The sequence below is a fragment of the Haliotis rufescens genome, unplaced genomic scaffold (genome assembly GCF_023055435.1).
Source record: "Haliotis rufescens isolate VD_foot unplaced genomic scaffold, xgHalRufe1.0.p SCAF_36, whole genome shotgun sequence".
Lineage (NCBI taxonomy): Eukaryota > Metazoa > Mollusca > Gastropoda > Lepetellida > Haliotidae > Haliotis > Haliotis rufescens.
The window spans coordinates 1,845,912-1,859,645 of record NW_025964068.1 but is presented as its reverse complement, the minus strand read 5'-3'; the positions used below and the strand labels follow the sequence as shown (position 1 = coordinate 1,859,645).

General features: G+C 39.0%; 1 long non-coding RNA gene across 1 annotated transcript in view; it reads right to left on the bottom strand.

Annotated features, from left to right (window-relative positions):
• Window positions 1-242: 242 nt before the first annotated feature.
• Window positions 243-13,734, bottom strand: part of LOC125372122 — a 28,274-nt gene continuing 14,782 nt past the window's right edge. Inside the window, exon 2 of the long non-coding RNA XR_007217983.1 lies at window positions 243-657. This is a non-coding gene — a long non-coding RNA (uncharacterized LOC125372122). The remainder of the gene's footprint in view (window positions 658-13,734) is intronic.

The window sequence follows — 13,734 nt, the reverse complement described above, 5'->3', positions numbered from 1 at the left end:
GCTTAAATATGCAGTGTAATAACTTTTTGATATTTGTACAGTGTGCAATTAGTGATTCTCGAAGCTGATTGGTCAGTTAAACAAATGTCAATTTTCATTGGTCGACGGGACTATTTTTCTCTCATTGAGTTCATTCACAAATCCAGGGCATTCATTCACATGTTTTACGTGCTACAATCTCACTTAATCGAGATTTATAAGACTAGAACATAGTTTCATATCAACCACACGATTTCACAGTATAATGAATAAAGCATTTATTTCGCACGAGTTTTAGTTTACAATAAGCGTAATTACAAAAAACAAAACTACGTCTACATTGTTTGTAAACAAACATGGCTGACCATTTGACACCTTTCAAACGAAATGACCTCGTTAAAGTAGATCTGACAGGAAGAGTTATTCGCATAATTCAACCTCTGAACACTTTTAATGTCTTTCTTGCCAAAACTGCATATGGCCAGATTGAAGTTCCAAGATTCAGATTGTGATGTTGCCAGAAACTGTTTCTAGTGCGCCAAAATCAACACCACCAAGTCTGGATTTGCGTCTGTGTTAGAGGACTTGCTGTTTGGCGAATCTTTCGACCACCCGAATCCCCCAAACCGGACTTAGTACAGACAGGTTTGCCTTTGTGAACGATGACGACATTGATAACTGCCAATGAAAAAGAAAACACAATGAAAAAGACTAAATTTGACAAGTTGACATGAACTTAGTTCAAATTTATACTGGTAAGAATAACACGAAAATAAGACTACTGACACTTTCAATGATGGCATAAGAATATAAACAATTAAAACATTAATTTCACTCGTGACATATTTTCCGTAATCACTCGTACCTCGTGGGTTATTCTATAAGTAGGCCACGGGGACATAAAAGTCACGAAAACGCCAGGTTCTAATAGAAGTGCTTCTAATAGCAGATAAAGGAATAAAACCTTAATCGTATGATACTACCAACAGGGTACCCAAATAGGCCTGTCATACAAAGAAATGGTGAGGGAATTGCATTTAATTTGGAAGGAAAATAGCTTCAGGAATGTTCTCGTAAAGTCATTCCACCTGCACTGAACACGAAACGTCGTAAATGTTTCTCAAAGAAAATATCACACCCTAAACTCTCTTCCCCATAGTGTTCCCATGACCAACACCATCCCAAACTCTCTTCCCCGCAATGTTCCACTGTCCAACACCACCCCAAACGTTCTTCCCCATAGTGTCACCCTGACACCAACGAAAACTCTCTTCCCTGTAGTGTTCCTATGACAAAACACCACCCTAAACTCTCTTCCCCAAAGTGTTCCCATGACAAAACACCACCCTAAACTCTCTTCCCCATAGTGTTCCCATGACAAAACACCACAACCTAAACTCTCTTCCCCATAGTGTTCCCATGACCAACACCACCCTAAACTCTCTTCCCCAAAGTGTTCCCATGACCAACACCATCGAAAACTCTCTTCCCCATAGTGTTCCCATGACCAACACCACCCCAAACTCTCTTCCCCATAGTGTCACCCTAACACCAACGAAAACTCTCTTCCCAGTAGTGTTCACATGACCAACACCATCGAAAACTCTCTTCCCCATAGTGTTCCCATGACCAACGCCACCCCAAACTCTCTGCCCCGCAATGTTCCACTGTATAACACCACCCAAACTCTCTTCCCCATAGTGTCACCCTGACTAACACCATCGAAAACTCTCTTCCCTGTAGTATCACCCCGAACCGCACCATCGAAATCTCTCTTACTAATAGTGTTCCCCTGGCCAACACCACCCTAAACTCTCTTCCCCATAGTGTTCCCATGACCAACACCACCCCAAACTCTCTTCCCCGCAATGTTCCACTGTCCAACACCACCCCAAACTTTCTTCCCCATAGTGTCACCCTGACACCAACGAAAACTCTCTTCCCTGTAGTGTTCCCATGACAAAACACCACCCCAAACTCTCTTCCCCATAGTGTTCCAATGACAAAACACCACCCTAAACTCTCTTCCCCATAGTGTTCCCATGACCAACACCACACCCTAAACTCTCTTCCCCATAGTGTTCCCATGACCAACACCACCCTAAACTCTCTTCCCCATAGTGTTCCCATGACCAACACCACCCCAAACTCTCTTCCCCGCAGTGACACCCGCCCCATCCAAACCTGTCTGCATTTTGGTGCATTTTGTTGTGAATATGTATGTAGGATTGTTTTATGTCTTATTTAATGTGTATTAATATTGTAGCATTAAAAGTGGCCATGCTTTATATGTAAGTGTTGTTCTGTACATGATTCTGACCTACATCTTACATACCCGTGTGACACTGTAACAAACAATTCCTCCATTCATTCACTGCTGTATACCGGGAGCCTTGAGACACTTAGTATCCTGAACAAACACATTTGGTTCTACTGTTTTAGTGTATATTCCAAACGTGTGACTATTAAACCAACATGCAGAGACGACTCTTGTTGTCAATTTGACTGGCATTTATGATAATATCCCCCAATACCAGGAAGGCACGAATATTGCTTTTTAATCAGTTTCTACATTCCTTCTTTTCTCCCTAACTATACTCATTAATGGCATTGTAAAAAGAAAAAATCCCATTGCAATAAAATGGGGAAAATGTCCAATAATGTGTTAAAATGTCCCTATATTCGTCCAATTCTTGTGGATGTATGAGTCGCGGACCCGGACTAAGACGTACAAGCGAGGCGCGGTAATCTCCCGTTGGCTGGCAAAGCCTTCGGGGAGCCTGCATCAAATAAAGCTCGTCTATGCAAACGCTGCTCGTTGATTTAATTTCATAAAGTAAAAATGCCCGTGGATCTCTATTGATTGCCTGGAAAACCCCTGGGTGGTTGACTGTGAGGAAAACAATTTGCTGACGATTATGAAGCTGATGAGATGATTACGGCTCCAGCGTTGTGAACGGTCTGAGGGCTGGGAGGCGAGGTCACCTACAGACCACGTGGCTGACATTCATGTAAGCCATCTCCCTCTATACAAGGCCCTTAACACACTCAGCCAGGCCACTCCATAAGCAGGGCGGGTTTAGAGTACATATGTGAGCGAACGTCTCGTGACCATGTATATATTGTCAGATAGGATTAAAGACTTTAGTGCAAACTTGTAGGTGGCGGGTAAATCACTCGCAAAAACTAAACCAACAACGTATGAGTTTTCCACCCATAAGAATAATTCAAAACGCTCAACAAATAAAAAAAATTTTACATCACCGCTGACCAAAAGGCTTTTAAAGATGTTTCGCACCCCAGGTTGTTGTATTGATATATGTTCCATGTCGATTTCAATGCTAAAACCTGACTGGTTTTCTGAATGAAAATATATTGCACACATAAACAATCCGCCCATCTGTTCATGAAAACACACATGTTGCAATACACGAAGCACCGTTCAAGTAAGGTGTAGTAAAATATGCCTTAAATCACCCACGAAACCTTTCTGAATTAGCAAGTACGTTGGATGCATAGGTTGAAGGACATGAAACACGTCTCTCGGTGACAAACTGTGCTCAAAGAACAAAAAGGGCAGTTATCTTTTGTGACGTCACTTGCGACGGTCACATGTGTCATCACAACATGGTGTTTAGATATGGTGAAATATGTTTTGTTGGTCGTTTAGCACTAGTGGAATGCGTTACATACACTGTAAAATGTGTTTAGAATGTAAACACATACAAGACATGTTTAGATATAAACATAGATGTTTAAAAATGTGATTAAGTCCTAAGTGGGGTACACATTAGGTGTGTTCTATCTGAACACATATAGGGTCTAATCAAGTGATTACCTCCCCTGGATGGATCGGTGCATATCATATCATAATCCATAGTACATATGAAGATCGGCTAAATCATACCACTCCACTGAAAGTGGGAATACCCCTACAGTTATGGAGAACAAGAATCGGAACTCTTGTTGCCCCGAAAGGCAAACAAGTTGAGAAAGTGTCGCCGTACTCCCCCCACACAGGCCCCTGAAGCAGGATAGTGATATTACTGAAACACCAACCCATACAGTATAGATACTACTTAATGGACAAGTTACGTCACTCGCCACCTTGGTCGAAGTTGAAATTAGCTGTATCGTACAAATTAAATGGAAATGTACGCATGTCATGTTCACATACCTCCCCACCGCACTCAACATACGCCCTGCATGCCACAAACCTTCATTGTTTTGCATTTTATTGCCTATATAGGGTGACTTTATTGACATATTGGCCCAGTCGCGGCTGTCGGTCACGGATGTAAACAAAAAATCTCCGCGCTCAATGGCGTCGAGGACCGTGTCTCCACACTCACAGTGGACGAGCCGGACTGTCGATCAAAAAAGAGGTACGTGTTATTAAAAACGAGATCGACCATCAGAAAGAAGAACAAGCTATCCTAAGACTTGATAATAGATGCTATGAATAATAGAGTGGGCGACAAACAAAATCATTTGGATAGTATCAGTGAGTTAGAGTCAAGATAGAGGTATAAACAATAGACAAGGCGACAGAAGAGACACATACCCCTGGTCGTAAGGCTGTGAGATAGGGGTGTGGCTAGGGCCGTGACAGTTTATGGGTGCATCAAACAAATGTACCCCACAGTATTGAGAACAACGATGTACATTTTTTATTTTGGAATGTATCAGGGATGATGGCTAAATTACAGGATCGTGACTTTGTAAACTTATATGTAAATGCGTCATCATTGGATTGACAGAATCTTGGTGCAAAACAATTAAGTTAAACACCCCTGTTTCCAGATTTTATTGTTATAACAAAAGACAGAGAAAATATACTGAACCAAATTAAAAACGTTACAATCCTAAAATTTTAACATTTTGACCAGTTATCATTGTGGGCCCGTATTGTGTATTTAAACAGTAATGGCCACGTATTATCTTCAGATAACACCCGTTTTTTGAAGGCGAATCGATAAAAATCATGTGCACAGGACTACAGTGGCAAAAGTGTTTTTTCACGTGTTTTCAGCCATACTTGTTAGCAGTCATTAACAAAAAAAGGAAAACACAAGAAAACAAAAATCTTTACGGCCATTTGTCATGCCACGCCTTTCAAATGTGCAACGTGAACGTGCCATCGGCATGTTGCAGACGGGAACGTCCGTAGATGAAGTCGCAAGGACGATGGGTTGAGTAGTATAGGTAATGGTGATTCTGGACCACTTCCACTTGAGTCAGATTTATATACCTATACTGCCACTACAGGGGGAATTTTTTATGCAAAAAATGATGATGCGATTCAACGATAGTCATGAGATTAAACTAAATTGAATCTAGCTCACCACTACCTGGAGCCAATCAATGATACCATTAGTACAAAAGCAATGATGAGACTTAACTAAATTATAATGAAAATATTCTCTATTATTTTTACTGATACGTATACCATTATTTTTAACAAAGTGATATTCAACATTTTTACTAAGTTCTTCGTTCATTTTACTAGGAGACCAGACTATATACTCTTCTTGGTAATTGGAAAGAAACAATTGATGGCCGTATTTGGTTGGTTTGACATCACTGATATAATATATACCTTGTGGTAATTCTCTCAATTTGATAATTTTGTCCCTGAGCATAAATGCTTCGATAGCTTTTTCGAGTTCTTCCTTTGTTGGTTTGTAATTTTCCATTATTATATACTTATGTAAGCATTCGTTTAAAAGTGATCTAATGATAGGAAGCAATCTATTTTTAATCTCCATTGTATATTTAATATGTATGTCACACTCCCGGGAATAACAAATTGTCAGTCTATTGAACTGCTTCATACTGTCGATAACTCGGATGGACAACTTGAAGTCGCCCTATGCGATGTAACGTATTACCCGCCGTGGACCAATATAAATGCTGTGAAAAGAAATAACGAGATGTTTATATTAGGTGAAAAAGATGTTGTTGAAAAATACCTTATTATACCTGTTGGGGATTACAGCGTATGCTCACTCAGACTCAGACACTCAGACAATGTAATACAATTGCACTTACCGATCTCGGACACACAGAAGGATTCGGTAAACCTGGTACCAATGGTAAGTTATACGCTTTTTACTTACAAGATAATGTATACAAGCGGAAAGAAGTTACATTCACAGGTAATCTAGGAGATTTAACCAATGTTGACGTTAGTAGACTCCATAAAAACACTTAGTACAATCTTACTCTCAACGATGATAATAAATGAACAATGATACTATATCATAACTTAAATATGAAATCAACTTATATTACTAATCAGTCGATTTTAGTAAGTGCCTCTCGTGCTAAGTTTTTCGTTGAATTCCCTGATATCTTTGAAAAATACAGGGTTACGGCGACTAGCGATAAAATGGTGCACGATTGGTTTCACAATCCGATGCAATTTTGGCAGAACAAGCTAAACTTTGCCATATGGTGTGCCACAACGGGATGTGGTGTATCTCTTTATGCCCCAGGATTTGAACTGAATAAGTCTGTTTTATCATTTCACATGTATTATCAGATTAGACGTATACTGAAAGAAATTAGTGCCCCATTACCGCAGGATCGAGCATGGAATGCATAAAATAATCCGTACAATAGGTTCGCGTATGAACGTATTTGTCAGGAAAAGAACAGTTAAAGAAGAAAGCGATGATTTAGTTAAAAAAACTAATCAACCATTCAATCCATTTAAGCTGTTACAGAAAAACAATCTTTTTGTAAGATTGCATAATCTTTATCATGGCTGGGAACTTTCGAGTAACGATTGGAGAGGAGATCTTATGAGTTTTAAGGGTGGTTTGGCTTATATTGTTACAAAATTTGTACAACTGAACGATACCGCAAACGCTTGGAATGAATTTCTTAATGATAAAACAGAAAATAATTTTACTAACCCAGGAGTTGCAAGAGTTAATGAATCAATAAGAACTTATGTATGGGCAATTCTCGGTGCACAATCGCAAACACGAACGGGAATAATCGGTTCGGGGACGGCACTCGATGCACAAAAACAGTTTGTCGCAAACGTGGAGGATGCTATTAATTCACCAGTTGACATACCATCATCTATAAAGCGTTATCAAGATGTATTACAGTACGCTCAATCCAAGGTAGACTACGTTTAGGCGCCGGGACTATACATGTCTCCGAGTAATATGGAACTTAAGATCGGTCATGTGATAGGCTATAATAATAAAATTGTTATTGCTACCGATCAACAAAAACCAGTTATAAATTCAGATATTAACACCGAATTAATAACGCAAACAAACACAGGCGAAACGGGAATAGTCAAGCCACAGATATCTACTAACACATCTACTAACGCACAACCACAAGTGCCACCGCATATTGTTGCTAAAAATCAACAACATATCGATGAAAAAACAGCGCTTATAGTAGGTGGAGTCGCGGCTGGTTTACTTATGATTTGGTTAAATAGTTCTTGGTGGATACGTACAACAGCCCTGCAATTGCTACGATCAGTGCCCACAAGTTTGGACTAAGCCAAGTGGTGGTCTTAGCTAATAAATTCAAGAGCCAGGAAACTATACTCCCTATTATACCGGGAAGTGCAGACGCAGCTTTCCCAGCAAGCTTTCCCAGTGCTGAACCTAATGCTTTTAAATGCTTTTTTATCCACTCTTTTATGCCACCCCTATCACGAGGCGGTGTGGGAGGTGTGGGTGGTCTACTGCCACCGGTTAATGAGAGAGTCAAAGTCGATATAATTAATCCCAAAGCAGTTAAAATACTGGCAATGGTTATCCCCTGTTCTCTGAACAATGTTTTAATTTTATCGACATGTGTAGTGTCATCGTTGAGGACTTGATAGATAGTTTCTCGAATTCGACTGATTTGTGAACGAAGTGCCTTTCTATTACTCGAAGCAGCTTTGAGGCGGGCCGATCTTTCGTCTTCTAAGTTACGCAATCTTTCAGCAACGCGGCGTCTACTGAACTCATCGCCCGCCTGTTCAAGTTTTGTTTTCTTATAAGCTATATGCTTGTCGAGTTCGGATAGCTTGGCTATATTATTGATGAGTTCTCCCCGCTTTGTTTGCATTGCCTTGTCAAGGCCTCGTAATTCCCTAATACTGAACTCTGAATATGGTGATACACTGACCGTGGAATTATCGTAGTAGGTATCCAAGATTTCTCTGAGTCTGTCCGAGGCCACCTTCGAGCTTTCTTCCAAATTATCTATGTTACCGAGTTCAGTACGCACAGTCCGAAGAACCTTAGTAGTCTTCGCGGAAAGTTTTTCTCGTCATGAGTAGTCCACAAAACCTAATTCATCACGAACAGTGCTGATACCGTGTTTAGCAGCTATCGTAGGCAAGGCTAGGGGCTTACGAGTACAAGAATTCATCAGATCAATATCCGGAGCGCCACGCAGTCGCAATATTCCTTTACTATCTAATTCAAACTTTGAATAGTCACGACCAATTGGGGTTTCTTTAAAGGTATCGTAATAATCATTAACGGTTGATTGTAAAAGTTCATCGTTAAGATTCATGCCACCAAAGCTGGTTTCATCAGTACCCTCTTTGATTGTACTAGTATCAGTTATGTTATCTAGATTAAAATCATCCATTTTTATATTAAACATAAGGTTATATAATTTCAATATAACAATGTCTTCGCAATACGGATGCAAGTTAAACCCACAACGTAGACCTCGAGATCCATTAGGGGTCAAAGCAATTCGCCAGTCTGTAACTATAACTAATAACCCTAGTACCATCGATCAGAATCAAACGCTTCTGGTTCGCTTTCCTAATCTCGGCGCACACGAGGGTCTATCGGGGGTGTATCAATGGGTGAATACCTCACCACGAAGTACGCACTATGGCTTGACATGCGAACAATGGACGATGACCAACTACACGGCAGTGGGAGGAGAATAGAAAATGCTAGCGAGGGTGTCACTATACACAGCCTATATGGTAAATTAAACATATATTTGTACGTGATTATGGATGCGCAACTTAATATACAGAATGGACGATTCGTGCAAGCAATCTATTGATAATCTTTTCCCTAAAGAACCACACTGCGCTATCATCTGCGGGCAAACGGGTTGTGGAAAAACAGCTTTTATTCTAGATAGTTTAGAAAGTCATTATTGGGACGTTTTCGACCATATTATTATTCTGTGCCCGACTATAAGCGTTAATAAGACATACCTATCGAGAAATTGGGTAATGAATGACGACAGGGTACACAGAGTTGATCCAGTCGATCGTTTACAAGACTGTTTACGAGTATGTCATGAAAAGTACAAAGGAGGATCAACCTTTTTCGTAATAGACGATTGCAGTGCGAGTAAAGAACTCACCAAAAAGAGAGATATGCTTTCGTATTTAGCATTCTCCGGACGGCATTCTCAGCATACTGTTGGGTACTTACTCAAAAATACAACTCTGTCCTGAAAGATCTGAGAGAGCAGACCAAATGGGTAGCACTGTTTCATTGCAAAGACCGAGATTCATTCGAGGAATGTCTACGCGAAAATGATGTTATTTATACCAAGCTCGAACGAGATAAAGTCAGAAAACTGTTAGCAGCAACGAAGCACTGTAAACTCGTATTAAAAACCGATCAACCAGCTGCTTATGCAATTGTTTAGCAAATGTAGCAAAATTATAGCCAAAATATGGCAAAATTATAGCAAAATGTAGCAAAATTATGGCAAAAATATGGCAAAATTATAACAAATATAGCAAAATTATAGCAAATATAGCCAAATTATAGCAAAAATAGGATAAACTGAACATTAGCGGTTAATATGACATAATGTGGTTTGAAATCCTCATTCTTTGGCAACAGTTTATTATTACGGGTTCTATATGGAAATTATACCATCGAGTTTTATCATAGATACGGAATGTTCTTAGCTCCGGTGACCATCTCTTTAATAACGGCTAGGTATTGTCACAACAGATTGCGGAAACACAACAGATGGTGAACAAGGAAATAACCTCGATTGCAACAAAAACACAACAGATAGTGAATAATGAAATACCAGCAATTGCACCACAACCACAAACACAAAAACAAGCCATAGTTACTAAGAATCCCAGAAAAATCGCGGCTGGTAGGATGGGGGGGCTTGCGAGGAAAGCGAAACTAATGCATAATTCAAATAGTCGTCCGATTAAAACTTGGGCACTAGTAGGAGTTGTTGCTATAGCGGCTGTATGGTTGTTTTATAAGACCGGAGAAGAGAAAACATCACCCCTGATTGCACAACAAGTTCAATTAGAGGTTAGCCCTCATATAATGCTATAAGAAGCATGACTACTCCAGTTACAGACGGTAAAATGTTGGTAAACGCAACGTATCATTCAGCAGTGGTCAGTGGCTTGGCCATTGGCTATGCCCGTATAGCTAAAATGATTACTAAAGTCACACCACCCAAGCTAGATTTTAATGGTTATGATATCGGTATGGTCATTCTCGATATTGGATTGGCTATGGCAACAAAAGATATGCTTATCAAACAAGGGCTTATCCCGGAAGACATAACGAAGTAATTAAACATTTGAATATTTTATATTCATATAATATTGCATCAATTGCGATGATGTCGGTGGAGCTGTTGTTAATGCTCTAGCTTTTTCGGGGAGTAATTTTTTATTTTCTAGTATGAGAGGTTCTGAGCAGAAAAGACATAATAAAGCATTAAAGCACAGTCACAATGGACCAGATGGAGAGTAGAGAGATTAGATTTTCTTCATGATGAACTGCGTAGGGAGGGACATTCAATTCAAACGTTTAAGGATGTCGAATCTGCCATGCACAAATACTTCCTCGTTTATGAGAAAAAAATTGAACCAATGCCGAGACCAACAATAAATCAGTTTTATACACCGTCAGAGGCTCAGAGAAACCGAGAGATCATATTTATCAAGTTGGGATTGACTGCTGTGGCTATTTATAGCTACACAATAACTACGCATAAACTATGTTAGGGCGGGTGAGCAAGTCACTCTGACTGCTAATCTAGAAATAGCCATGTCTCACCAGTGGAGATGTGATTTGCATTTAGACAAATGATATGATAGATGTATAACCATGAATCTGTGCAGATTTACACTCATGGGGAAGCAGACTCAATGTAACCGACGTTCTGTTGGTATTTACTGTGGTATACACTCTTATTACATCAGGCGGGGAAATATAAACTATACATGTTCTGTATGTGAGATAGGGGTCAAAGGTCGTTATTGTTTATGTAAGAAACACGATGCTGATAGGGTCAGGAACCAGATTATTTACGCTAGGAAGAGAGATTACATCAACGAGAGGAATAGGTTGGGGAGAATAAGTATTTAGATATATGAAAAATAACCAATTAGACATTTGAATCATTTTGCATATACCATTAAACCACAATGGTTTTTCTGAGAGAGTTGAAGGCTTTAGCAAAACAACGTGGTCTACATGGATATTCTCGAATGAGAAAAGCTGAATTGATCGTTTTTCTAGGTAATAATGATGTTGATAATAATCAACCCAATGATGATGATAACCCGATGATGATGTTGATAAAAAAAAAAAAAGAATTAAAATTTGTACCCACATCCGCCGGCATTGGTAAATATCTAAGAGGTTGGAAGATGGATATTAATTCTAACATGGATGTTAATGATGTTAAGCCCATCATATCGAGTAAAATTAACGAGGAATTAGATGATTTACATAGTATAAAATACCAGCTGACAATTAAAATGTCATTGAGTAAAAGTAGCGCAGACGATAGCACTGAATATACCGAACCATATTTCCGAAGCAATCAAGAAGTTATAACCGAATCCGATAATATAAACGCATCATTAGATACATCAATTCAGAGGATACAGGAAACTTTAGAACGCTGGACTAATAGAGGTTCGGGTTGGGGTGTGGATAAAATCGATAGTTTATATTTAGATATAGCAAATTATATGCCCTTCAAAGGTGGATCTCATATAGATTTACCCCCGTATTATAAAAAGAAAAAAGCCATAATTAATGTAAAAAATAAAACCGATGACTGTTTCAGAATGATGATAAGATCTGCATTGTTCCCCGTAGACAAACATCCGGATAGACCTTCTAGCTATCCTCAAAACGATGGGCTCAACCTCGATGGTATAGACGAACCTACACCAATATCACAAATTGGAAAAGGTGGAAAAGCAAAATAATTTAGCTATAAATTTTTTTCGGATATTCTTCTAAAGGAATTGTTGTACACAGGATAAGCTCCGCCTCAGAACATATTCCCAGAATCAATTCATTTCTGATCGAAAAAGATGGTAAATATCATTATACGTGGATAAAGAGTTTAAGCAGACTATTATGTGCCGCGCATAACGAGGATAACTTGAAACTAAAAATGAATTCTCAAACAATACCCATCCCCGTAGTGTTTCACAACCTTAGATGATATGATTCACATCTCATCATGCAAGCTATCTCAAAGACCAACGGTGGCTAAACGTGCATTCATAATAATATGGAAAAATACATATCGTTCTCGTTGACTAAAACTATACATTATACGGACAAGGATGGGAAAGCCAGAATAAAGCAAAGTAATGGACTTAGATTCATAGACTCCGTGCAGTTCATATTATCTTCCCTGGACAATTTAGCTAATGCGAACAATCCCGATGACTTTGCGATAACAAATCAATATACCGATAGGTTAACGCGTCATTTGTTGCTGAGAAAAGGTATATATCCTTACGAATATATGGATGATTGGTCTAGATTCAACGAAACTAAATTACCACCCCTTGAATCATTCTATAGTAACTTAACAGAATCTAAAATAACCGATGCCGATTATGAACACGCTCTGACGGTGTGGGATAAATTAGGTTGTAAGAATTTAGGTGATTATCACGATCTGTGCTTAAAAACCGATGTACTGTTACTCGCCGATATATTCGAGATATTTAGAAAGACATGTTTAAAACAATACGGTTTGGACCCTGTATGGTACATTTCCAGTCCCGGACTATCGTGGGATGCATTGTTGAAGAAGACCGGCGTAGAACTAAAACTACTCACCGATTACGATATGCACTTGTTTATTGAGAAAGGATTAAGAGGTGGTATATCGATGGCGGCTAAAAGGTATTCTAAGGCTAATAATAAATTAGTGGAAGGATATGATCCGAGTAAACCCGACACGCATAAATTATATCTCGACGCCAACAATTTGTACGAATGGGCTATGACTCAACCTTTACCGTCGGGTGGTTTTGAGTGGGTCGAAGTGAATGATATCCATAATATCAATGCGAATAAAGGGTACATACTAGAAGCTAACTTGGAATATCCAAATGCGTTACATAAAGACCATAACAGTTATCCATTAGCTCCTGAAAGATTAATGGTTAATAAAGATTGGATGTCTGAATAGCAACACTCCTTGATGGGTTATACAAGGTTATCTAACGTAGAAAAACTTGTACCAAATTTGATGGATAAGACAAAATATATAGTTCACTACAGAAATCTCCAGTTATATCCATCGTTAGGTATGAAACTAAAGAAAAGTTCTAAAGTTTGATCAAAGCCCTTGGATGGAGCCCTATATAAGGCTGAACACAGATTTAAGAAAGATAGCCACCAGCAATTTCGAAAAGAATCTATATTAGCTCATGAATAACTCAGTATTTGGTAAAACTATGTTGAATCTAAGGAAGCGTGTTGATGTTAAATTGGTCAG